This window comes from Panthera onca, chromosome C1 (genome assembly GCF_046562875.1).
Source record: "Panthera onca isolate mPanOnc1 chromosome C1, mPanOnc1 haplotype 2, whole genome shotgun sequence".
Classification (NCBI taxonomy): Eukaryota; Metazoa; Chordata; class Mammalia; order Carnivora; family Felidae; genus Panthera; species Panthera onca.
The window spans coordinates 54,584,185-54,607,884 of record NC_138346.1 but is presented as its reverse complement, the minus strand read 5'-3'; the positions used below and the strand labels follow the sequence as shown (position 1 = coordinate 54,607,884).

Genomic DNA, 23,700 nt, shown 5'->3' with positions numbered 1-23,700 from the left:
CTGCACTACTGTAACTAAACACCATACAAAAGACCATGACCCCACCCCACCCATGACAACAAAGCCTGAGTGGGTAGACTACACTTCCACCCTCAGGAATATGTAATGAGGTACACTAAGACCGTCAAGTAAGGTGGGATCACAGACAGCCAAGGAGGGATCAAACGCTTTCATCTGAGAATGAGTCCTCACCCTCCAGGACCTGTCATCCCCACTGTGTGAGTGGAGACCACATGAAAAGCTGTTAGAATTATCTGGCAAAGATTTTAAAGCAGCCATGATAAAAATATTTCAACGAGCAATTATGAACATGCCCAAAACAAATGAAAAACTAGAAAGTCTCCACAAACAAAATCTGAGAGCAAAGAAATAGAAGATATAAGAACCAGATGGAAACTTTAGAACTGAAAGATACAATAACTGAATGAAAAAGCTTAGATGGACTCAAAGCAGAATAGTAGAGACAGAGGAAATAATCACTGAACTAAAAGAGAAAGAATATAAATTATCCAATATTAAAAACAGGAAGAAAACAGACTGAAAACTAAATGAAGAGATCCTTGCAGAGCCATGAAACTACAAAAGACTTAACATATGTGTCACTGGAGTCCCAAAAAGGGGGCAAGGGACAACTGAAAAAGTACCTTAAGAAATATGGCAAGAGACATAAACTTACAGGTTTAAGAAATTTAGTGAACCCAAAATTAGATAAACCCAAAGAAATCTATGCCAAGTCACAACATAATTAAACTTGTGAAGATTAAGGACAAAGAAAACATTCAGAAAAAAATCAAAACCTTACCCACAGGAGAAAAACAACTCAAATGACAGTGATTTCTCATCAGAAACCATGAAGACCATAAGGAAGTAAGCCAATATTATTCAAGTGCTGAAAGAAAAGACTGTCAACCCAGAATCCTATACTCAGTAAAAACATCATTCAGTCATGAGAGGAAAATCAAGACCTTCTAAGATGAAAACAACAAAAAAAAACTAAGTGAACGCCACCCATACACATACCTTCAAATTCAACTAAAATAAGACCTCTGAACAGAAAGGAAATAATAAAAGAAGGAATTTTAAAATATCAGGAAAGAAAAAAGAAAACAGTAAGCAAAAACATTGGTAAATACAATACGCTTTCCTTGTCCTCTTGAGTTTTCTAAATTATGTTTGACATTGAAGCAAAAGTTGTAACTGTCTGATATGGTTCTAACTGTACATACAGGAAACATTTTTAGACAATTATAAACAGGGGAGGGTAAAGGGACATAGAAGGAGGTAAGGTTTCTATGGTTCACTAAAACTGGTAAAATGATGAGAACAATAGGCTGTAATAAGTTATGTGTATGATTGTAATACCCTACAGCAAACACCAAAAAAGGTATACAAAGAGATATGTTCAAAACACAACTGATAAATCAAAATGAATTTCTAAAATATGCTCAAGTAACCGAAAGAAAACAGAAAAATGAAAAAGGTAAACAGAAAACAAAAATATTAAATGACAAACTTAAGCCCTAACACATCTACAACATCATTAAATAGAAAAGTCTAAACACATTCAGACACATTAGCACAGTGAATTAAAAAACATGATGTCTACAAAAAACTCACTTCAAATATAACTATAACGGCTGGCTGGAAGTAAAAGAATGTGAAAAATTACATCATGTAAACATTAACCAAAGGAAGGCAGAAATGGCTACATTAATATTATACAAAGCAAACTTCAAAGCAAAGACATTTACCAGAGACAGAAAAGCATATTATAGAATGACAAAACGGTCAAGCCATCAAGAAGACATAGCAATCCTAAATGTGCAGGTGTCAACTGACAGAAGTGAAAAATATATGAAGCAAAAACTAAAAGAACTAAAAAGACAAATCCTCAATCATAGTTGGAGATTTCAACATCCCTCCCTGAACATCTGATTGACCAACTACACAGAAATCAGAAGGATACAGACCTCAAGAACACTACCAACCAACAGAATCTAATCAACATTTATAGAACACTCCACCAATCAACACCAGAATACATACTTCTCTCCAAATACTCATGGAAATATACAGACCACACATCAAGATAGATCCTGACCCACAAACATATGGCCAACTAATCTTTGACAAAGAGGAAAGAATATCCAATGGAAAAAAGACACTCTCTTCAGCAAGTGGTGCTGGGAAAACTGGACAACGACACACAGAAAAATGAACCTGGACCACTTTCTTACATCATACACAAAAATAAACTCAAAATGGATGAAAGACCTAAACGTAAGACAGAAAGCCATCACAATCCTCGAGGAGAAAGCAAGCAAAAATCTCTTTGACCTGGCCACAGCAACTTCTTACTCAACATGACTCTGAAGGCAAGGGAAACAAAAGCAAAATTGAACGATTGGGACCTCATCAAAATAAAAAGCTTCTGCACAGAGAAGGAAACAATCAGGAAAACTAAAAGACAACCAACAGAATGGGAGAAGATATTTGCAAATGACATATCAGATAAAGGGTTAGTATCCAAAATCTATAAAGAACTTATCAAACTCGACACCCAAAAAACAAATCATCCAGTGAAGAAATGGGCAAAAGACAAGAATAGACACTTCTCCAAAGAAGACATCCAGATGGCTAATAGACAAAAAGATGCTCAACATCACTCATCATTAGGGAAATACAAATCAAAACCATGTTGGGATACCACCTCACACCTGTCAGAATGGCTAACATTAACAACTCAGGCAACAACGGATGTTGGCGAGGATGTGGAGAAAGAGGATCTCTTTTGCACTGCTGGTGGTAATGCAAACTGGTGCATCCACTCAGGAAAACAGTATGGAGGTTCCTCAAAAAATTAAAAATAGAACTACCCTATGACCCAGCAATTGCACTACTATTTACCCAGAAGACACAGATATGCTGTTTCAAAGGGGCACATGTACCCCAATGTTTACAACAGCACTATCAACAATAGCCAAAGTATGGAAAGAGCCCAAATGTCCATCGATGGATGAAGAAAATGTGATATATATATATATATATACACACACACACATACATACACACACACAATGGATTATTACTCAACAATTAAAATGAATGAAATCTTGCCATTTGCAACTACATGGATGGAACTAGAGGGTATCATGCCAAGCGAAATTAGAGAAAGACAAATATCATAGGACTTCACTCATATGAGGACTTTAAGATACAAAACAGATGACCATAAGGGAAGGGAAACAAAAATAATAAAAAACAGGGAGGGAGACAAAAACATAAGAGACTCTTAAATATGGAGAACAAACAGAGGGTTACTGGAGGGGCTGTGGGAGGAGGGATGGGCTAAATGGGTAAGGGGCATTAAAAAATCTACTCCTGAAATCATTGTCGCACTATATGCTAACTTGGATGTAAACTAAAAAAATAAAGAAAAAGAAAAAAAAAGATGGTGAACCACAAAGCAAACCTCAACAAATTTAAAATAACCGAAATCACAAAGTATCTTCTAACAACAGAACCAAACTCCATAAGGGAAAAATAAAAGGAAAAATCTTCAACTACTTGGAAACTAAGTAACACACTTCTTGTTTGACCCAGGGTTTATTTAGAAGTCTCAAGGGAAATTTAAAATATGGTTATGCGTCTGACTTCAGCTCAGGTCATGATCTTTTGGTTCAAGGGTTCGAACCCCTCATTAGGCTCTCTGCTGTCAGCAAAGAGCCTGCTTCAGATCCTCTGTCTCCCTCTCTCTCTCTGCCCCTACCCCCCCCCCAAAATAAACAAAATAATAAATAAAAATACACTGAACTGAATGACATCTAAAATACAGTACAGTTGCCCCTCAAAAAATGTTATGGTTATGGGCACCAACAGGTTACGGGCAGTAGAAAATCCACATGTAACTTTTGACTCTCCAGAAACTTTACTAACAGACTACAGTTGACCAAAAACCTTACAGATATCATAAATCAACGAACATGTCTTATCTGTTTTATAGATGTTGTAGTCTTACAATAAAATAACCTAGAGAAAAGAAAATGTTAAGAAAATCCTAAGGAAAAAACATTTACAATACTGAACTGCATTTTTTGATAGTGTAAGTTTACAGTACCTGTTTTTAAAGATGAACTGTCAATCCCTACATCAATATTGTCTTACCCGATACAAAACTGTATGTGTTATGCACATTACTAATGCTAGACATCAAAGAGTGAGATAATATGAAACAAAGTGGGTACAAAATTATTACAGTAGTACAATATGTACTACAGTTAACTTTATGCAGTAATGATTTAATACTGCATCTTTATATCTTTATATTTGTTTATTTAGTTTTTACTAGGAATGGTGCCACATATGGTCTGGAAGTACTTGTGTGCATAAGTTTTGATAAATTTTAACTTTTTATAAAAGATTTGTGTTTATTTTATGTTAGTAAGTGATAAACTAGCATCTACATATTATCTTATGCATTTGTTACATACCTCTAATTTTTTGTTGTTGTTGTTATTTCTAGGCTACACAGTTTGTCTGCTAGTTTTTTCACAGTGTCACAAAACTCCAAAAATTTTTCCAATATATTTACTGAAAAAAAAAAAAAAAACCATGTAAGTTGACCCACAGTTTAAACTCATGTTGTTAGGAGTGCCTGGGTGGCTCAGTCGGTCAGGCATCCAACTTTGGCTCAGGTTATGATCTCACGGTTCGTGAGTTCAAGCCCCGTGTCAGGCTCTATGCTGACCACTCAGAGCCTGGAGCCTGCTTCCAATTCTGTGTCTCCCTCTCTCTCCATGCCTCTACCCCACTCACACCCTGTCTCTGTCTCTCAAAAAATAAACATTAAAAAATAATAATAAATTAAATAAACTCTTGCCATTAAAGGGTCAACTATATATCAAAAAGTGTGGAACACAACTAAAGCAGTTCTGTAGTATAGTTTATAACATTAAATACATTAGAAGAAGAAAAATCTCAAATCAATAATCTAAGTTCCAATTCAAGAGAAGAGCGAAATAAATCCAAAACGGGAAAAAATAAGAAAAAAAAGCAAGAAGACATTAATTACCAATATCAGGAATGAAACAGGAATAGCACTACCAACTACAGACAGCAAAAGGATAAGGAAATACTATGAACACTTCTAACCACTTTGATTTGACAACTCAGACTAAGTGGGCCACTCCCTCAAAAAGCACAAACTACCACAATTCACTTAATATAAAACAGATAATATGAATAGCTCTTTAAACATTATTAAGATAAATGAACTTGCAATTTACAAAATTTGAAAAAAAAAATCTAAGCCCAGATGGTTTACACTGGAGAAGTCTACCAAATGTTTATAAGGGAATTAATATAAATTCTAAACAACTACTCTAGAAAATAGAGAGGAGGGAACACTCCCCAACTGATTTTATGAAGCTAGCACTACACATTGGTACCAAAATCAGACAAAGACATGAATGTAAATATAAAAACTGTTAACCAAACAGTAAATAGTAGTTGGCAATATATAAAAAGATAATACAAAATGATCAAGTGGTGTTTATTCCATGCAAAGTTGGTTCAGTATGTGAAAATTAATCAATGTAATCCACCATATTACCAGTGTGAAGGGGAAAAATTACAATCATATCAATTGTTGCAAAAACACAACTAGCAAAATTCCTCACCCATTCATCATAAAAACTTAGAAAAATATCTACAGAGGGGAACTCTCTCAACTTGATAAAGAGCTTGTACAAAAAAAAGTACAGCTAACATCATACTTAATGGTGAAAGACTAAATATTTTTCCCTAAGAAACAAGGCAAGTATGTCCACTCTCACCAATCTTATTCAATACAGTCCTGGGAGTTCTAATCAGTGCAGTGAGAAAATAAAATAAAAGTTATACAAATCAATAAATAAGAAATGAGATTTGCCCCTCTTTGCAGACAACATATTCATCTATGTAAGAAATCCCAAGGAATCTAAAAACTCCTAGAATAGATGAGTTCAGCAAGGTTGTAGAATACATCATTAAAAAAAAAAAAAAAATCAACTGGGGGCACCTGGGTGGCTCAGTCAGTTAAGCATCCGACTTTGGCTCAGGTTACGATCTTATGGTTCATGGGTTCGAGCCCTGCATCAGGCTCTGTGCTGACAGCTTGGAGCCTGGAGCCTGCTTCGAATTCTGTGTCTCCCTCTCTCTCTGTTCCTCCCCCACTCATGCTCTCTCTCGCTCTCCTTCAAAAATAAATAAAAACATTAAAAAAATTTAAACAAAAAAAATCAACTGTATTTCTAAATACTAGTAACAAGTCTGTGAACACAAAATACACCATTTATAATCACTCTAAATAATGGTATGCCTTAAGAGACTGTTAAAAACTGAGAACAAACTGAGGGTTGATGGGGGGGTGGGAGGGAGGGGAGGGTGGGTGATGGGTATTGAGGAGGGCACCTTTTGGGATGAGCACTGGGTGTTGTATGGAAACCAATTTGACAATAAAATTCATATATTAAAAAATAAATAAATAAATAATGGTACGCTTAACTATTAATCTAACAAAACATACACAATACTTCCATACTGAAAACCACAAAATGCTAACGAGAAAAAACAAAGACCTATAAAACAAGGAGAGAGATACCATGTTCATGGATTGGAAGACACAATATAATAAAGATATCAATTCTCCTCAAATTAACACATGGGTTTCATGTCCCTCTCTTCGAAATCCTTTGTAGATACAAAGAAGATTATTCTAAAATTTACATAAAAAGATAAAGGAACTGGAATAGCTAAAATAAATTTGGAAAATAATAAAGTAGGAGAAATCAGTCTACCAGACTTCAAGACTTACTATATATTTACAATAATCAAGACCGTGGCACTTGCAGAAGAACATATAGGTCAAAGGAACAGAAAAGAGAACCGAAAAATGGTACATGAATATGCCCAATTGTTTTTTAGCAAAGATACAAAATCAATTCAAGGGACAAAGATCGCCTTTCCCACAGATGGCAATAGAACAACTGGATATATATGGGAACAGCGGCGGGGGGGGGGGGGGGGGGGGGGGGGTGGAGAGAAACTTATACAAAAATTAACTCAAAATGGATCACAGTCTTAAATGTAAAATAGAAAACTCAAACTTCCACAAGTTTTCTAAAATCTTAGGAGTCAATTTTCAGGATCTATGTATAGCTACACTAGACTTGACATCAAATGCAGAATCCATAGAAGAAAAAAATGAAAAAGCGGCCTTCATCAAAATCAAAAACTTTTGCTCTATGAAAGACTATGTTAAGAAAACAAAAAGACAAGCTACAGAGTGGGAAAAAACTTCTTTCAAACTACCCATCTAACAAAGAACTAGTATCTAGAATATAGAAAACAATACTTGAAACTCCCAACAGTTAAAAAAAATCCAAATAGAAAATGGGCAAAAAACATGAATAGTTTCACCAAAGAGGATGCACAAATGACAAGCACATGAAAAGATATTCAATGCCATCCAGCCACCAAGAAAATACTAATTACACCAATTAGTGTACACTAATTACACTGGGACCTCATCATGCACCTATCAGAATGGTTAAAATTGAAGTCAAAAACCAAATGTTGCCAATAATGTGGAGGGAGGGGCACATGGGTGGCTCAGTCAGTTGAGTGTCCAACTTTGGCTCAGGTCATGATCTCATGGCTCATGAGTTCCAGCCCAGCGCTGGGCTCTGTGCTGACAGCTCAGAGCCTGGAGTAGGCTTTGGATTCTGCCTCCATCTCTCTCTCTCTCCACCTCTCTCTCTACCTCTCTGTCTCTCTCTCTCTCTCTCTCTGCCCTCCCCTGCTCACACACTGTCTGTCTCCCTCTCCCTAATTTAAATAAGCACTTAAAAAAATGGGGGGGGAGGGTAAGGACCATTCAATGTATTAGTCTGCTAGGGCTATCTGCTATAACAAAATACCATAGACTGGGTTGGTTAAACAACAGAAATTTATTTCTCACAATTCCAGAGACTGGAAGTCCAAGATCAAGGGGTGAGCAGGTTTGGTTTCTTCTGAGGCTTCTTTTTTTAGCTCACTGATGGCCACCTTCTCACTGTATCCCGATGTGGTCTTTCCTCTGCGAATGAATATCCCTCAAGGATGTGTGCCCACATTTCTTTTTATAAATACAACACTCAGAATGGATTAGGGCCCACTCTAAAGGCCTCATTTTAACATAAATTGCCTCTTTAAAGGCCTTATCTCCAAACACAATCACATTGTGAGGTACAGGAGGTGAGGAATTCAACATATCAATTTTAGAGGGAACAAAATGCAGTCCATAATATTCATACATTGCTAGCAAAAATTAAATGGTATGGCCACCATGGAAAACAGTTTGGCAAATTTTTTTTTTAATGTTTATTTTTGAAGTTGGGGGGGAAGGGAGGGGCAGGGGGACAGAGAATCCAAAGTAGGTTCTGTGCTGGCAGCAGATAGAGCCCTGTGAGGGGTTTGAACTTATGAATGGTGATATCATGACCTTAGCTGAAGTCAGATGCTTAACTGAATGAACCATCCAGGTGCCTCTGCAATTTCTTTAAAAAAAAAAACAAAAAAACAAAAAAACTAAACATGCAGCCATACAACCCAGCAACTGCACTCCTGATCATTTAGTGCAGAAAAATGAAGACTCATGTTCATATGAAAACCAAACAAAAATGTTTGTGGCAGCTTTAGTCGTAGCAACCAATAACTCAAAAAACAATCCAGATGTCCTTCAATGGGTGAATGTTTAAATATACTGTGGCACATCCAGTGTGAAATACTACCCAGCAATTAAAAAGGAATAAACTCTTTAGATTACAAAAAACTTAAATGAATATCCAGAGGACTACAAAGAATGAAAAAAAACCAATCTCAGAAGGTTACATACTACAGATTCAATTTACATAGCATTCTTGAAATGACAAAATTATAGAAAGGGAAAATAGATTAATGATTGCCAGAAGTAAAAAGGGGGTACGTGGGAAGGAAGTAGGTGTGGCTGCAAAAACAAAACAAAACAAAAAACTGTATCTTACTACAGATGGGTGGGAAATTTCACTGAAACCTTTGCACTTTCTGATATCTGAACGATGTGCTCTAAAAGTAAATTAGAAGAATAATAATGATCAAATAGCAATGGATGGGGAGATATTAGTTACCATATGTAGAATGATTAAAGAGGGTCAGGCTCTGTGCTAAGCCTAAGCCAGATTTATCCTAGCTCCAACACCTATGCTTCCCTTCACCAGGCTATCCTCAATTCTTCAATGTCACAGAAAGTTAACAACCACAGTGTCCAGCATGATCCTGCACAGAAGATGCAAATTATAAAATGACCTCTCCTATCAACATTCTTACTTCCTTAGTACCTGATCTCAGCCAAGTATCAAGGGGGAAAGCAATAATTACCTGCTTAAATGACTCACACTAAGATATAAGTAAGTGATAGGCTTAAATATTCTCACTATGTACAAAAGCAGGTTAACTCAAATGGCATTTAAACAGAAACTGTATGTTTAAGACAGAATTAAAACTGTAGTCCAAGTGTTGTCATCTGTTTAATTCAGGTACCCAAAAGCATCCACTCCCCATTTCTGATCTTGGGAGTTCCAGGTATTTTCAAAGTAAATTGAATACAAACCCCAAATTACAAAGCAGCAGTAGCAGTTTCCATCTCACCACAACTCAAGCTGTCTGGTTAGCTGCCCATCCTATAGAGAGGAAATATTTGGAATAGAGCTCTTATTTGTGAGGAAAGACAATCCAGAACCTGGTGAAAATCCATAAAACTCCACCTTTGTCTTCTAAGCTGCCTCTAAGCTTCCCTTTCCTGTGCCTTCTGAGTTCCTTCCCACCCCAGGGCATCCTTCAGACCTGCTGGCCCCAGGAGGCCAGGAATAGTCTTTCAGCCTACCCTATCAAAACAGAAAATGACTTGAAAAGGAAAGAAAATCTTTTAACAGACTTGTTTTAGAGTTTAAAGCATCTAGAAGAATGTTTGGTTTGAAGAAGTAGGAACGGTTTTTATTTTGCTGAGTCCTCCAGGAAAACCGCTTTCCTCCAGCTCCATGCTCGGGGGAACTGGGTCAAGAGTTCATAGGTAACATGAGCTCTACTTTGCCCTCTCCACTCTTTCCGCCTTACTTATTCAGAAGCCAAGAATCTAGGGGCGCCTGGGTGGCTCAGTCGGTTAAGCGTCCGACTTCAGCTCAGGTCACGATCTCACGGTCCGTGAGTTCGAGCCCTGCGTCGGGCTCTGGGCTGATGGCTCAGAGCCTGGAGCCTGCTTCCAATTCTGTGTCTCCCTCTCTCTCTGCCCCTCCCCCGTTCATGCTCTGTCTCTCTCTCAAAAATAAATAAACGTTAAAAAAAAAAAATTTTTTTTTAAAAAGAAGCCAAGAATCTCAAATTCTGAGCATCCAGATTCCATTTTTCATGGTGCCTACTTCCGCTTCCTGGTTTGACATCCCTTTCTTCTTTCAGAATTGTGGTCATTTTGTACCTCCTCCTCCCCTCCACCATCCCACAATCTGTTCATGCTTCAGAGTTCTTGGAACCTCCAATGTGTTAGGGGTAAAGCCGGGTGTGTACAGTCCATGAGGCGGTTAAGCTCATGAACTCCCAGACATGAAACTCAACTAAGGAAAAGAGCAAAAGGTCATCACACCCACTATCACCCCTATCCAGTAGATGGAAAGTAAGATTCAGCACTTTTGATTTTTACATGTACTTGGGGGTGGAGGTGGGGGTGTTGGAGGGAGGCAGTTAACAGTAACAACCACCAAACAGTACATAATACATGATCGGAACAAAACTACCAACCGGCAATGATTATATATACGGGAGAAGGCAATGGTATGGAAATACTTCTAAAACTACATGTCAAAATTAATTACAATTATATACACAACTAATTACAATATATTTTAATTTTGGCCTAATTATTATACAAAATAAAAACATGAATATCATAAAAGATGTGTCACGCTGATTACCTTTCAGTTTTACTCTAATGTAACTATAACCTTTCCTTCCAACCTCTACCCCTGCCTTCAGTTTCCTTCATTGCTGGCTTCAAATGTAGGATGGTGGCAATACCTCTTAAAACGTTTTTTTTAAATTTTTTTTAATGTTTATTTATTTTTGAGAGACAGAAAGAGACAGCATGAGTGGGAGAGAGGCAAAGAGGAGAGGGAGACCCAAAATATGAAGCAGGCTCCAGGCTCTGAGCTGTCAGCACAGAGCCCGACGCGGAACTCAAACTCACAAGCTGTGAGATCATGACCTGAGCCAAAGTCGGATGCTCAACGGACTGAGCCACCCAAGCACCCTACCTCTTAAAACTTTTTTTTTAAACTTTTTTTTTTAATGTTTATTTATTTTTGAGAGAGACAGAATATGAGTGGGGGAGGGGCAGACAGAGGGAGACACAGAATCCGAAGCAGGCTCCAGGCTCTGAGCCGTCAGCACAGAGCCTGATGCTGGGCTCGAACTCACGAACCGTGAGATCATGACCTGAGCTGAAGTCGGATGCTCAACCAACTGAGCCACCCAGGCACCCCTAAAACTTTTTTAAAAACAGGGCACCTGGGTGGCTCAGTTGGTTAAGTATCCAACTCTTGATTTCAACTCAGGTGATGATCTCACAGTTTGTGAGTCTAAGTCCCACATCAGGTTCTGCACTGACAGCATGAGGCCTGCTTGGGATTCACTCTCCCCCTCTCCCTCTCTCTCATACATACATACATACATACATACATACATACATACATAAATACAAAAACCTTTTTAAAAAGCAATTACCAAGACACCATACTACCACACCAGAAGAGAGGTCAGCAACTTAGTGATCTACTTCTCAGACTGCCCATCTTGCAACCATAATATTAGTTCTAGTCTTTACGAGGTTCAAACTATTCCTTACCTAGTTATTATAATTATTTCCCCCAACATTTTTTATCACTTTCCAGATAATAAAGTCCAACTTACTTCACAAAAGCAGCATCAAAATCTAAAATTTTTAATTTTTTAAAAATTTTTATTTATTGTTTTTTAGAGAGCGCGAACAAGCACACAAGGGAAAAGAGCAAAGGGAAAGAGAAAATGCCAAAACGGCTCTACACTTAGCACAGAGCCTGAGGGGCTCAATCCCAGGACCCTGGGATCATGAAGCTGAGACCCTGACCTGAGCCGAAATCAAGAGTCAGATACTTAACCGACTGAGCCACCCAGGCGCCCATTCATCCATTTCATTTTAAAAGTTAATTATTTTTTGAATGCTAATTCTATTTTTCAAAATTAAAAAGATAGAAAAGGACACATTAAAAAGTCTTTCCTTTATTCCTGTTCCTCAACTATTGAGTTCTCACCTCCACAAAGTCATCCAGTGTCATCAGATTCTTATGTATCTTTCCAGAAACCTTTATGCATACATGTGCTTTCCCATCCATTTTATACAAACAATATCTTTAGGGGCGCCACGAGATTCCATACTACATACATATTCTACACCTTTCATTTTTCACTTCTTAGAGGTTTTTTTTCATATCAATACACAGAGTCATCTTCTTTTTTAAAAATAAACCTTTTGCTTTGGAATAATTTTAGGTTTACAGAAAAGTGGGGGAAAATGTGCAAAAAGTTCCTGTATGTACCTTACCCAGTTTCCTCAGATGTTATCATCTTACTGTGGTACATTTGTCAAAACTGAGAAACTGACAGCAATACATTATTGTTAACTAAATTGTAGACTTTATTTGGATATCATCAATTTTTCCATTAATGTCCTTTTTCTGCTCCAGGATCTCATCCCGAATACCACATTGCATTTAATTATCTTGTCTCCTTAGTTTTCTCTGACAGTTTCTCAGTCTTTTCTTGACAGTTTTGAGGAATACTGGTCAGATACGCTATAGAGTAACTCTCAACTTGGGTTTTATCTAATGTTTCTCTCATGATTAAAATGAGGATATGGATTTCTGAAAACAATACACAAAATTGAGCTGCTCTTCTCAACATGTAATGTGAGGGAGTCCTTGATGTATTTACATGACATCATTGGTGATATTAACCTAGATCCCTTGGTTAAGGTAATGTTTGCCAGTTTTCTTCAATGTAAAGTTACTATTTTTCCCTTTCCGTATTTTGCTTTTTGAAGTCAGTCACTGAGTTCAGTCTACCCTAGAACTCAAAGGGGGAATTAAAGGAACTTTCTTTTTAAAAATGTAGTAGTCTTGGGGGCCTGGCTGGCTCTGTGAAGAGCATGCGACTCTTGATCTCAGGGTGAGTTTGAACCCTCATGTTGGGTGTAGAGATTACAAAAAAAAAATCTTTATAAAAATAAAATTAAAAATGTAACACTCCTTAAGAAGGATGTACTATATATTGATCTATAGTTAGATGGCATGTCAGTTAAGAAAACAGGCTCCGGTGCTACACTACCTGGGTTCAAACTCTTGCCTCTACATTGTCTATGTGGTCTTTGGCTACTTATACTTGGCCTCTCAGTTTCTTTATCTATAAAATGGGAGTGTTAATAGCACCTACCTTATAGGATTATTGAGAGGATTTAATGAGAAAGTGTGTAAAGTGCTTAGAACAGTGTCTGACCCTATACCAAGTGTAGATAAATGTTGGCTGTTATTCACTTTTTTTGTACCTACAAATACTGCAATGAATAACTTTGTATATGTTATCTTCCACACAGTGGTGAGGCAGGTGGGTATACTATAAGAGATTTCTAGACATGGTTACTTGCCTTTGTAATTTTGGTAGGTATTGTAGCATTTTGCATATCCATCAAAGACCTAGAAGTACATCTGTGTTTCTATATCCATGTTACCAAATTATTTGGTATTTGTCAATCAATTGGTGCCTACTTTTATTATGAATTAATTTGAGCATCTTTTTACTGAGCCATTTAAGAGTTAAGATTTTAGGGGCACCTGGGTGGTTCAGTCCGTTAAGCATCTGACTCGTGATTTCGGCTCAGGTCATGATCTCAGTTTGCGAGACTGAGCCCTGCATCAGGCTCTGTGCTGACAGCGTGGAGCCTACTTGGGATTCCCTCTTGCCCTGTCTCTGGTTCATTCGTTCTTTCTCTCTCTCTCTCTCTCCCCCCCGCCCCGCCCTCAGAACAAATAAACTTTAAAAAATAAATAAATGAAATGAAAAGGATGACAAAAACATGAACTAAGGCAAAGCCACTGGAAATAATACAAGGAATTAATTAGAATTTTAGGAGATAAAAAAATCTAATTAAGGGTGCCTGGGCGGCTCAGTCAGTTAGCATCTGACTCTTGGTTTCTGCTCAGGTAATGATCTCACAGTTTGTGAGATCAAGCCCCAGGTTGGGCTCTGTGCTATCATAGCACAGAGCCTACCTGGGATTCCCTCTCTCCTCTTTTTTTTTTTTTTTTTTAAAATGTTGATTTATTTTTGACAGAGAGAGAGAGAGAGCACAAGCAGGGGAGGGCAGAGAAAGGAGACAGAATGTGAAGCAGGCTCCAGGCTGGAGCTGTCAGCACAGACCCCGATGCGGGGCTCGAACCCATGAATTGTGAGATCATGACCTGAGCTGAAGTCAGACGCTTAACCAACTAAGCCACCCAGGTGCCCCTCCAGCTACTTCTTAATGCAGTGTTCCATGCAGCCACCATCAATCAAAGCTGGCCCATGAAATAAAACCCATTTGCCACATCTGGTCTCCACTACATTAATCTGTTTGCCTCGATATGTTCCTCCATGGATTTCATATACATACATGTATGTACACACATACACACATACCAGTATTTTGTTCTGAAAAGGATTGAGACTTACAAGAATACACAAACTGTAAAAAGGTAATAAATTTAAAAAACAAATGCAAAAGAATAAAGAAAACACCAAAAATGGTGCCAAGAAAAAGGCTAAAAATATGTACAGCATAAAATCACTATGTCTGCTCAGGAGTGGGCCACAAATGACTTTGGCTTTCTAGTGGGCATCACAAAAAGGAAAGCCCAGTCCACAGTCCAGGAGATAAACAGGAAAGTACTCAAAATGGGAACTATTATGTGTATTTAGACCAAACAGTAATTTTTATGGAGCAAAGAGAACACTATAGAATGAACAAGATGAACTAGATATACAAGATACACAACTACCACTTCTCAAAGAGTTGGGAGGTTTCTGATAGTACCATCAAGAGATACCTACGGTATCTTACCAAAGACCAATGCAGCAAAACTGATTTTACAAAAAGCACGCACAAGCTTTAAGAATTTGCTATGTGCTTTTAGTTTTTTCCTTCAGTGCCTCCCTAAGTATAAACTTTTTGAAGACAAGAACCACGTTTTCTAACGATTACATATACCTCATGATGCTTTGTACTGTATTCTGCCAAAAAGCATTCAATAACAGTGAGAATTTACATAGCACAATTCAAGCCCACTCTGATAAAAATTCTCTAAGTTAAACACAGGAATTCCCACTCCTACCAAATAGAATAAAAATGATAACTGAAGTTTCAAAAGACAGAATTTCTGGACCTTCTATATACTATTATTCAATTACAATTTAATTTGTGATGTCCCAAGAGCAGTTTTTTGTTGTTGAGTTTTTTGTTGTTGTTGTTTTGTTTTGTTTGCACATCCCTAGCACAAAACTTACAAAAAAGCCAGTCAATACCATGGACTCTGATCAAATAAAATGAAACTCATAGCAAAAGCTTTGGCAACCCCTATCAAAGGAAATACAGTATCACAACCTTTCAAGAACATAATCAATAGCTCTTTATAAACCAGCTGACAAAGGCAGGTTCATTTTTCAAATGACTCTGCAAGTCTGCAAGTAGACAACGAATTATAATGCAGATTTTCCCTACTTCTTTCCAAGAACCTGTAGTTTCTGTAAACGCCAAGCTGTCAAAGAACTGCTGCTTCTGAGCTCTTCCATATACATACACATACACACACACACACACACGTGCGCGCGTCACTATCAAACAGTCTTAGATTTCTCTGTATGACCATTACCTATTCCCTCTCCTCTACCTGGTCAAATTGGAAATGCAATGAAGCCTGATGAATTATTTAGGTAAAACGATTATCAACAACTCAAGTACTATATTAAAAAACTTAAATTACTACTCTTAAGTATGGGCATTAGGATACATTAACCATCCTCTATTTGTATTTTATTAATGGAAATCATTAATAAATAAGTAGTCTCAGCCAACTGTGGTTGAGTTTTTTAATACATTTAGTATTTCAGTTTGCAGTATGCTTATTCGGAATTCCCTGTGCACAGGGGCACACCCTACCGTCACCAAGAGAGGACAGCTCTAACAAGTGAAAGAACGTGGACAAGCATGGGCGGGGGGTTCCTCCAAATAAATGTCAGAAAACCCTGAACCTCTGTTTCATTAAAATGGGAAATAATCATCTCTATTCAATAGAATTATTGGGAGAATTAAATGAGGTTAAGATTTGTAAACTACCTACGAAATGCATATAAAATAGATGCTCAATACGTGTTCAATTTCTTGCTGTTTTTTTTAATAGGTAAGGAAACAGAAGCTGAGCAGGTGATCTGTCCAAGGCCAATGGCTAGCAATTGTAAAACACAGGCTAAAAGTCTAAGGGCCTAATGTTCTTTACACTACATCAAGCAGAATTAAACAGCAGAACCCTCGCACCGCATGTTTGTCACTGATGGTCATGCAAAGAAAAAGAATTAACAATCAGAACACCTGGGGCACATAAATGACTCAGTTAAGCATCCCACTTCAGCTCACATCACCATCTAATGGTTGGTTTCCTTGAGTTCCAGTCCCGCAAGGGGCTCTGCACTGATAGGGCAGAGCCTGCTCGGGAGTCTCTCTCTCTGCCCCTCCCCCACTCTTGAAAAATAAACTTAAAAAAAAATAATAAAAACAATATGAATGCCTATTAGATGCTAAACACTATGCTAATCTCTTTCTGCTCATCTCCCGCCAAAATAGACTTTAAAAAATAAAAATAAACAATCTGAATGCTTTTTAGATGAACACTATACTTCTCTCTTTCCTAACACCTACCCTATAAAGCTAATGTATTTATCCCATTTTACTGAGAGAAATTCTTAACTTGTCCGAAGTCACAAGGCTAATAAGTGATAACGCAGGATTAATCCAGGTGTGTTTTCCCCACTAACCTGCCTCAAAACTGTGCAGGTATTTAAAAATCACTGTCTATTGGGGCACCTGGGTGGCTCAGTCAGTTAAGCGTACGACTTCAGCTCAGGCCACGATCTCTTGGTCTGTGAGTTTGAGCCCCGCGTCAGGCTCTGGGCTGATGGCTCGGAGCCTGGAGCCTGCTTCCGATTCTGTGTCTCCCTATCTCTCTGCCCCTCCCCCGTTCATGCTCTGTCTCTCTCTGTCTCAAAAATAAATAAACTTAAAAAAAAAAAAAAAGCTGCTGAGAATTCAACTCAGTTTTTAAAAATCACTGTCTACCAAAATCAAATTCTAAATAACCTGGAAATTTTTATAGAGCCTTCTAATTTATTAGTGGAAACCATCCATAGCTCCACCATTCCCTCTCCTTAAACTTGTTCTTGATAAAGTAAAACAACTTATGGTAACTATAGTGACAAATTTACATTTGTATAACGTTACAGTTTAATAGTATAGATTTGTCAATTTTTATTAGATACAACTACTGAGATTTTTTCATACGCTAGCTCACATCTCATTTTAATACTTTCAAGACTCCTATGAGGTAGGGATTATTACCATTTTACAGATAAGAAAACAGAAGTTTGAAGAGAGAAAGTCTTCTCTATGGTTATACAACTAGTAAGCATAGGGCCTTACCCTGGACCTCTCTAAGAGAAAAGCACATATACTCCTGCATCCACTGCTTCAGCTAACCATTTGCTTTTCTCAACTTACTCATCAGAGCTAAGGGAAGGGAAGTGTGTATATGGAAGGATTCTTTCCCCAAAAATGTAATAGAAAATACTGGCCAAAACTCAACAGAACAAGAAAAACAGGAAGAAGTTAAAAGGTTGTCTCAGATCTCTTCCCTCCCCCAAGGTTATCAGGGAATTTCTAATAAATGCTTAAGGGCAGACATTTTTAAACTATTCCAGAGCACAGGGGAAAAAAGGAGAGTTTTTCACTTCATTCTTAGAAGGCGGCTTAACTCTGACACCAAAACCAGGCAACGATAGCAAACCAAAAAGAAAACATAAATATTATATTTATCCTTTGTGACTATAAATGCAAAAATCTTAATGTATGTAACTATAAAAACTAAGGAAACGTGTAGTACAATCCCATCTGTAAAGGGAAAACCAATGTGAATGTATGTATGTATGGTTGGATATATGTAGGTTGGATATACACACATCATTCAAAGATACAGGTGGAAATATAAACCCTAAACTGTTAACAATGGTTACCTGGGACAGGAATGATCTTGGGGGTGAAGGAAAGGACGGGGACAAGAAGTAAAGGGAGGTTTTCAGCTTTTACTGAATATACCTACATACTACCTGAATTTTTATAATGAACATGCATCAAGTCTTCCATTAAAATATATAAATGAAAAGCACAGCCTAAACACTCATTTGCTGTATCTTCTCTACTTGTTACAATGAAAACGAATTCTTCTATTTACTCATTGGGCGTTCATTTATTTAACATGGAGGGGGGTTGCAGCTCCTATGAATGGGCACTGAGCTTATAAGCACTTGTGCCAGCCACCAGGTATTTACACCCTATTGTTTTTTTAAGTAAACTCCACCCCCCACCCATGGGGCTTGAACTCAGGACCCTGAGATCAAGAGTCACATGCTCTACCTATGGAGTGAGCCAGGCACCCCTAGGGCCTTTTTTTTTTTTTTTTTTAAACCCAGGATGGAACAGTTACTTCCTTCCATAAGATACATGCTGAATTTTAAGTCAAGTTCCAATTTTTACCATTTATTATTTTTTTAGGTCATGTGTCAGGGGTAAGAAATATTTTTTTTTCTGGAATTTTTACTGCCTTTATTCTAAAAAACAGCACCAGATCATTTTTATGGAGTTTTTTTTTTTGGGGGGGGGGGATTAAAAAAATTCATTTGTATTCATAGTGCTGGACACTATGTTGGACAATGGATATGCAAAAATGAATAAATAACATATGGCTTCTCCCTACACTTAAGGAGCTGTTAATCTTGCATACCTATGTCTGATACAGAGTGCCACATAAAAACTGAAATATGTACCTCAGTAATCCTGCACTTCAAGATGAAACTGGCAAACTGCCCTGCTCAAAAATAAGTTAATTTCAGTTTAACCCAGAAAATTTTTAACATTTATGAAAGATGGAAAATTATTCAATTATTTTAAGATAAAGGGAACATATCAGTGGGAGAACAGAACAAGGAAGCTGTAGGGTAATATAAAACACAACGTCTCAGTGAAGAGTGGGTTCTAGGATTAGCTATGCCACCAAGAAGCTGTTACTAGGTTTACTCTTTCTGGTTGCTTCTGTATAGGAAATATGGAAATCATATCTACCTTATTAGGACAGAAGAAAACAAAGGCTTTATTTTTAAAAGAATAACAAAATCTAGGGGCTCCTGGGTGGCTCAGCTGGTTGAGCATCCAACTTCGGCTCAGGTCATGGTCTCACGGTTTGTGGGTTCGAGCCCTGCATCAGGCTCTGTGTTAACAAACAGCTCAGAGCCTGGAGCCTGCTTCGGATTCTGTGTGTCTCTCTCTCCCCCCTGTTCATGCTCTGCCTCTCTCTGCCTCTCAAAAATAAATAAATGTTAAAAAAAAAATTTTTTTTTTTAAAGAATAACAAAATCTGGTGAATATGAGGCACTATGGCCACAACACCTGCTTTTTGTTGTTTGGTTTGATTTTTTATTTATTTTTCCCCACTGTGTCAATGATTAGCCGAGCAAATTTGCAAACACAATTTAACTTCTGTATGCCTCTTGGAGTGGAAAGAATGGAGGAAGATCTGAGTGTACATTCAAACCCTCCTACTAACTCTAAGGTTAAAAAACAAGCAATTTATTTAACCTTTTTGCACCTTAGCTTCCTAGCAGTAAAACATGGATAAACTTATCTTACAGAATCATTTCAAAGACTAAATGAGAAAATACATGTGAAAACAAACTTAGAAACCATTATAGACATTTTGTCTAAATAAACAAAAGGCCAATAAGAACATGAAAAGATACTCAACATCATTAGCCATTAAGGAAATGCAAATGAAAACCACAATGAGATACCACTTCAGACCCACTAGCATGGCTGTCATCAAAAAGGCAACATTAACAAGTCCTGGAGAAAATGGAACCCTCATATTTTGCTAGTGAAAATGTAAAATGGTGCAGCCATTGGACAACAGACGTTTGGTATCGTAAGACCCAGCTATACCACATCTCAGTATACACCCGAGAGAACTGAAAACACATGTCCACACAAAAACTTGTAAATGAGTGTTCATAGCAACAATTCTCATAACAGCCAAAAAGTAGAAACAACCCAAATGTCCATCAACTGATGAGAGGATGATCAAAATGTGTCATACCCATAGAGGAAACATTATTCAGCCATAAAAATGAAGTAGGCAAAATGCACAATATGGATGAACCCTAAAAATATTATGCTAAGTAAAAGACACAAATGGCCACATATTTGTATGATTCATTTTCTATCAAACATCCAGAATAGGCAAATCTCGGGACAGAAAGTAGATCAATATTTGCCAAGTGCAGGAGAAGAGGAATGAGAGTGACAGCTAATGAGGAATGAGAGTGACAGTTATGGGGTAAGGGGGTTTCTTTTCAGCATGATGAAAATATTCTTGAATTGGTGATGTCTGCACTACCTTGTGAATATACTAAAGCCACTGAATTGTACACATTATAAGAGTGAATTTTGTTGGTATAAGAATTATATCTCAATTAAAAAAACTATTATAAAAATTTAAGTTTCTGCTCCTCATCATCAGTCAATATTCTACTTTTTCCAAGAGGTTGTTCCTGTAGCTTGTAACAGCTATGAAAAGCTCTCTGAAGTCAGATGTGATACAGATGAATGGTATTTTTAGTAAAGTAAAACTACTAATCATTCCAGAGAAACTTTCCACAGATCACATTAATTTGGTATAATTTTATTTCTTCAAAAGAAAAGTCCTTATTAATAGCAAGTTTGTTTGTAGGGAGTAGAAAGAGCTTCAAGGAGTCTTTCCAGAGTACACTGAAAAAAAACCAAATAGGTCAGAATGTAACACGTTTTTCTGCTTTTTTATAATAAGTGGACATTTAGTTTTCAGATATGCCCCTGCCTATCAACTAAAACCGAAGTAGATGGAACTTTGCAATGTCTACCACCTTTCATGTTCTGTTCTCCTGCCACTCTGCTAAATCCATCAGGGGTTCCTAATCTCCATCAATTACTCCTTCCCATTACTCTTCTCAGGGATTAAAATGCTTAGCAAACTCTTCAAATGCAATCAATTCATTCCTAACGTTGAAGGAGTTTATAGAGTTAGGCCCAATGTTTAAGGTTAAATTAAGTCTATGTTGCTTGAATAAATACACAGCAAAATGATTTCCTGGGGTTTGGGATAGACAATCTATAGAGTTGTGTAATGCTGTCTAAGTCATTGGGAATTTTTTCATGTATTGGGTCATGGGGCAAAGACAGTCACCAACTTTTGTCCACAAAAAGTATTATGTATAAAAACTTCCTGGTTCTAGAACAAAGAGGCATTTTATTGCTCAAAGCACAAGTAAGATATTTTCCTTCCATTTAGTATTGTTATACTAAAATAGCATACCAACAAAACCAGCTAGGTAACAGCATGACCAAGGTATATGAACAAAGATAAATTGTTTTTTATTAAGTATTCCTCCTGGGGGGGGGGGGGGGGGGGTTAGAAAAAAGTTCTTCACACATACGAAAATAATCCCAGATTAAGCCAAAGAAAACCATGTGGATTAATATTTTCCAAAACGGGCGGATTTTGAGTGGCAATTTTAATTTGAGAGTTTGTCAACCTATGCCAGGATGTGTTGTGGGTATATTTGGCACGGACAAAATGTGCAGCAAGAGGTGACCTGTCAAACAGCTGCTATACAGTTACTCCCTCAAAGACCACTTCCAACTTCTGGGATAATGTCTGTGTAGGAGAGAAAGACGTCAAAGCACCAAGAAAACCACTTGCTGTCAGAGCAGCAGCAAGTCCAAACCGTGCATCCCAGGTCGAAATCCCACCCGCAACTTCACGAGCCGGCCAGACTGCGGCTCCTTTCTACTATCAGTCTACCTAACGCATGAAAAATAAATACATAACCAGAGATCCTTGCCAACCCTCTCTTCCTTCTCTTTGTGACTCCTCCAAAGGCTGAAGGGATGTTAACAGCCTGCAGGCCCAGGGAAAGCCAAGCCCCACGCCGCAACACAGGCATCCAGGAGCCTCGCCACGGCCCGGGGGCCTCGGGCGGGCGTCCCCCACCCACCGGGCAAGGCTGGTCACTGGCCACACAAAGAAGCCGGCTGCCGGAGCCGGCCGCCGGGCTCGCCCCGGGGCCCGGCGCCTCCGCATGTGGTGCCCGCACGCCGGGAGGACAAGACCCGCCGGAAAATGAGGATTAACGCCCAAACCTGTTGCATGATGCGTGTCCCTTTCACCCAGAAATGAACAAGGGTGCTCGGGGAGGGTGGGGAGACGAGAGCGGCCGGGCAGTGCGGAACGAGGCCGCACCCGGCAGGCGGCGCGGAGGCAGAGGCCGCCCGCGGGGCTCCCACCTCGGGCGCTTTGTCTGCGGTGGCGGCGGCGGGGCGCGGGAGCCCCTCCCTCAGCCGAGCGGCTCCACCGCCCCGCGGCCCGCGCCCAGGAAGAAAGCCGGGCCCGCCACCCCCGCCTCCTCCACCCGCCCGCGCTCGCCGCCCGGCCGCGGGGCCTGCGCGCTCCTCCCGCCAGGGCCGCCCGGGCCGCGCGGCGGCCACACTCACCTGGCTGGCGCTGGCGCTCGCGCGGGCGGCCGGCAGCTCCGGGGTTGGTGGGGAGGACGCGGGGACGCGAGCTAGGCGCGGGCGGAGGCGGAGGACGAGGCGGGAGAAAGGCGGGCCGGGGGCGGAGCGGGCCTGGACGGCGGCGGCAGCGACTCCAGCCACTCGCGGCAAATCGTGTCCCGGCCCCTCCGTGCGTCAAGCAAGGGGCGGCGGCGCGGGCGGCCTGGCGACCTCCCCGCACCCGCGGCCCGACCCGCGTCCGCGCGACCCCGCGCGCGCGCGATTAGCGGCGGCGCAGCGACCCCGCCCGGCGCGGAAGGGGGCGGGGCGGGCAGTCCCACCGGGGCTGCGGTGGGGGTGGGGCGAGGAAGGGGCCTTCGACGCACCCCGGCTGACCCCGAGAAGCTGGCCGCGCGCGGGGCTCCGCGCTGCCAAGCCCGCAGCGGTGTGGGTAACGATAGGAGCACTGAGGCTAGAGTCTGGAAGCCGGGTCTTAAGGAAAGACCCCGCTACTTGACGGCTTGCAAATCGTTTCTTTTCTCTGTCCTCAGCCTGACATATATAGGTTTGAGTATATGGTCTCCAAATTTTCGAAATTCTAACCTCTACGTTCTGGAGAATGAAGGCAGCTGGGGGGGAAATGGGTCGTAGTGAGGAAAGGCTGGATTCAGGGCATTTGTTTT

The 23,700-nt window shown here is 39.4% G+C and overlaps 1 protein-coding gene across 3 annotated transcripts in view; it reads right to left on the bottom strand.

Moving 5' to 3' along the window:
• Window positions 1-23,327, bottom strand: part of SESTD1 (SEC14 and spectrin domain containing 1) — a 147,354-nt gene extending 124,027 nt beyond the window's left edge. For 2 of the 3 annotated variants that reach the window (XM_060621978.2, XM_060621977.2), the window contains exon 1: window positions 23,018-23,327. The gene's annotated coding sequence lies outside the window, so the exon portion shown is untranslated. Of the gene's footprint in view, window positions 1-22,666; window positions 22,767-23,017 lie in introns of those variants that run through there. The other variant, XM_060621979.2, reaches the window with a different exon arrangement.
• Window positions 23,328-23,700: the final 373 nt, after the last annotated feature.